The following is a 4,441-nucleotide window of genomic DNA, read 5'->3' as shown; positions in this document are numbered from 1 at the left end:
TTTGTTGTAAGTGATATATCTACTTTACTCCTAAACTACTCATAAATCTATCTAGATCTCTAACAAAACTAGAACTTTCGATCTCAAAAAGGAAAAACAACGTCCGATACCACTTGACTATAAGTCTTTTGGTAAGATTAATAGTTTTATAAAAGAGGTTTTAATTATATGGTCAATAGGGTATTCATTGATTTATATATTTTAAAAACAAAACATAAATTAATCTACAAAAACAATCATTAATCTATTTGAACATTTTAAAATGCCTAGAATATGCCACTCATTTTAAAGCAAACATGCAACCAAACTCGACATTTTCCGATGTCTATCATACATCCACACGTGACACCAAATCTATGTTTCAAGGACAGTACAATGCTGGCCTATTTTCCCATATTAACCCCCCCCCCCCCCCTTCAATTATTTCGTACTTTCAAATATTGTCCTAATGTCCTCCTTACAAAGAAGAATATAATATTGTGGCGTTTATTTGAAAATCCATGGATTAGTTCTCTAAAGTATATTATTGATGGTCAAAACTGAAAAAGGATATACAAAAATTAAAAAGAAGAAGAAGAAGTAGCCAAAAGCCATGTAAAAGATACTCAAATATTTATAACGTTCTAAATTATTTTCATGAACAAATATTAGTTTTGATAAAATAATAATAATTATAACAGTTCTTAGGAATACATTGTCATGGTGACGTGAAATTATTAGTCATTGATGGTCTTTTTTTTCACTTTAAAGTATTTACTGTAAATGGATTAAGAGCTAAAATTTTTAAAAAATCTAAAAAATAATGACAAATGGAGAACAGTAAGAATTCTCGGACAAAACACAAGCTGGAAAATAAATATTATGACTAAATGCAAACTAAGAAAAAAAAATTATGGCAGCCAAAATGACACATCACCATAACATATCCGTAATAATGACTCAAAAATGAAAATTTTCCAAGATATAATGATATATAGGGAACAAAAAAATATTAAAATTAAAATAGGATAAGCTCATATTAATAATGATTTTCGTAACATTAAACCTTATAAAAAAATACCCCACCTATTTATATTCATTGTCCTAAAACAATTTTATTTAGATCACTATACTTTTTTTACACCATATGTATTATTACTAGTGATTATATTCTAGTATTTTATTATTAATATTCAGTTTTTCATTAAATTGATATAGGGTACACTGAAATATTTATTTTTATGCTATTGCATACATATGTTCAGTAACGAAAACAAAATTTAAATTGTCATAAACATATGCACGCAAAATGTATTTAATTTATTGCCTCTTTATACTTCAATAACTAATTCAAATACATCATGATTGAAATGTTAAACTCAACCATCTCAAATGAGCATAAAAATTTGTAATTAATATTTTAGGTCTCACTACAAAAAAAATGTCAATTACTGACCGAAACAAAATGGTCACTAACAATAGAAGGAGTCGTTACTAACTGATTTAGTGACCAAACTTCTGATCGTCACTATAGGTCCATCACAAAAGTTGATTAGTGACCAAAATATAAAGGTGGTCACTAATTAGTGACTAAAATATATTGGTCACTAAATATGTGATGACCTGTTTCGTCACCAAATGTTGTCACTAATCAATGAAAGTCATCATTGTTTTGTCCAATTAGTGATCATAAAAAGTCGTTACTGATTTCCCCAATTAGCAACCAATAAAAGTCATTACTGAGTTACCCAAAGTTGTCACTGATTTCGGTTGTTATATATTACATTTAACCCATTTAAGTAACTAGCATAGAACTATTCTCAAATTTAAACAAACGCATAATATACAATACATAAGTGACTAAAAGGTAAGCACATCATACATTCACCTTTGTACAAAGTAGGATTATACACAACCTCTTCTTTACCATGAAAATATAAAAATATTACATCAATCTGTGAACATATGTAGAAGTCAATCACCTTCTCATATTCAAATTTAAGAAACTTTGACTTCTTGTCCATTGACATTATTCCCTCCTGAAATCAATCAATAATTCAAATTAAATCAAGAAATCAAACGTTGTTTTTTTTATGTTGCTCTTTTTCGGTTTTAGGCTATTTACAAACTTTTCAATGTCATATAACCTGGAAGGTGCATCAAGTGAGTCAATTACAACAAAATTTATTCTCGTTTTTTGCATCCAAGAACCTGAGAAATCACCAAACAGAAAGATTAATTCCTAAAATGGTTATGAAGAAAACAATGAATTTCTTTTAAGAGGTAATACAAAAACATATGTTATGACTTTATGAGCTACATACATGAATCTTTGAAGTTGTTTAGGTATCAGCAATCTAAGCTTGACAATCTGCCACGGTCAAATATCAAGCTAAATAGAGATCTAGAAAAGAGAAAAAGCAACAAGATGAAGTCAACATGCATGGGAGACATGATATTCTTGTCCATCAATTAAGGAGAAAGTGACAAATACGTTGGATTCTTCTGCCTCTTCTGCATAATTTGATGCAAAACTCTACTCTGAATCATTATTGTCATCAAAATTTTGAGTCCTTCCGGCGTGTTTCACCTATAACAAAAAAATAATCTCCTCAATTATCATGAATGAGAAAAGGAGTGCACTATAATATGAATATTTTTAGATCCAATAGCAGAAGGATGTTAGAGATATACTGAAGCGAGTTAGCAAATAATGGATCAGAGTGTATAAGGAATGGATCCCATGATTGCTTCCGAATATGTATATAGTGTATAAGCAAGCAAGAGTGAAGAAAAAAACATATATGATGAGAAACGGGAGCAACAAAGTGATCATGCTTAATCATGTTTCCAAGCATTACAAACATTGTGACTGTAAGTACACCCCTGTGAGGATCTACCTTGGATATATCCCCATTATGCCTCAGATCCATTTCTTCTAGATTCCTCTATAATATTTAATCTAATTCTAGTTCTAATGCTATTGCAGCCACCACGAAAATGCTGAAATTTGATGTTTTATGTCAAACCAAGTTTGCATTCACATTATCATAATTTTCCAACTTGAAGTATAACAATGTCTTAAGATACTTTCTGAATTCAAAATGTAAATCTGGAATACAGACACTGACCAAACAAGTTTGTGCCATTGCAAATGATGTTTCTTGCGTCAAATGTTTATATATCAAAATGAAGAGCAAGATTCAACTTATTGTAAAGAGAATAAATCAAAATGTGCTTATAGTATGTGAGGATTTCTCCCAAATTGAAAATGAAATTGACTTACAGAGGCAGATTTGGGGGAGAGAGTGAGAGTCACGAAGGACAAGTTAGAAGTAGTAGCAACTGACGGCCCACGACATTGGTAGCAAAATAATCCAAATATGAAAAACATACGAGCGTAACCAACATAATCCTGCTCCGATAGCCCCAATGATTCGTCGATTGTACACCACTCAGATCGCGATGATGAAGCAGTACTAATAGGGTTTCGGTTTGTGTTCCGATCGTCGCGTATGAAATCGGTACGAGGAGTTATCGGTATGGTTGATTGCCTTCGAACTTGTTTTTTACCAGATCCTTGAAACTCTCAGCTGATATAAAAACCCTAGGTAGTAGAAATTGGATTTGGAGACGATGAATTGGAGATTGGGGAAGGTTTAGGGCTTGCAGATGGTGGAGGAGAACGACGGAGAAACGATCAGAGAGATTGGTTATATGTGCAATGGTCTACGTGTCTTGTATCTGACACTCGTATTTTAGGGTAAATTACATTTTAACCCTTGTGGTTTGATGAAGTGTATTGATTTGATCTAATTTTTCTATTTCTGACATTTTCATCCATATAAGGTTTATCTTTTTTGTCATTAGGATAGACATCGTTTTATTGTATTTTTTCAGTTTAAAGTAACTATATGTTAGTAACTTTTAGGGTTAGTCGCTATGAATCAAAATTAAGTATTTTTTTTCCTGTTAAAAGTAACTGTTTGGCGGTTCAAAATTTTTTGTAAAACTTCAACTAAAATGTCATTATTTTTCATACATATAATGACAACTTTTTTCTAGTCACTAATTATTTTATGTTGTAATTCAGTGACCATGTTAAGTCGTCACAATGTGGGTTTGATAAACAAGTTGCATTTAATGACCATTATTTTTGGTCACTAAGTTTTTAATACAGTGACAACTATTTTTGGTCATTGATCGTCAAATCAGTGACCATTTTTTAGTCACTAATAGTTGTTATGAAATTAAATATATAACCATCAAAAAGAATTACGGTTAGTGATCGGTGAGTGACGGTCATAATAGAATTGGTCACTAAACTTGTAATATTACCAAAAGTCGGTGAGAACTTAATATATAGTCACTAAATGAGCATATTAATGACCAAATTTTTGGTGGTCACTAAAACTTTGGTCAATAAAAGTGACTTTTCTTGTAGTGTCTATATATCTCACTA

General features: G+C 30.9%; 1 long non-coding RNA gene across 1 annotated transcript; it reads right to left on the bottom strand.

Annotated features, from left to right (window-relative positions):
- Window positions 1–1,804: 1,804 nt before the first annotated feature.
- LOC145006422 (uncharacterized) lies at window positions 1,805–3,654 on the bottom strand. Its single transcript, XR_013662896.1, has 4 exons — window positions 3,266–3,654; window positions 2,474–2,569; window positions 2,304–2,383; window positions 1,805–2,190 (listed from the first exon to the last, which is right to left on the bottom strand). It is a non-coding gene; the product is annotated as an uncharacterized LOC145006422 (long non-coding RNA).
- Window positions 3,655–4,441: the final 787 nt, after the last annotated feature.

The sequence above is a fragment of the Lactuca saligna genome, chromosome 7 (assembly GCF_052625555.1).
Source record: "Lactuca saligna cultivar CGN05327 chromosome 7, ASM5262555v1, whole genome shotgun sequence".
Lineage (NCBI taxonomy): Eukaryota > Viridiplantae > Streptophyta > Magnoliopsida > Asterales > Asteraceae > Lactuca > Lactuca saligna.
This window is presented reverse-complemented; position numbering and strand designations above follow the sequence as displayed.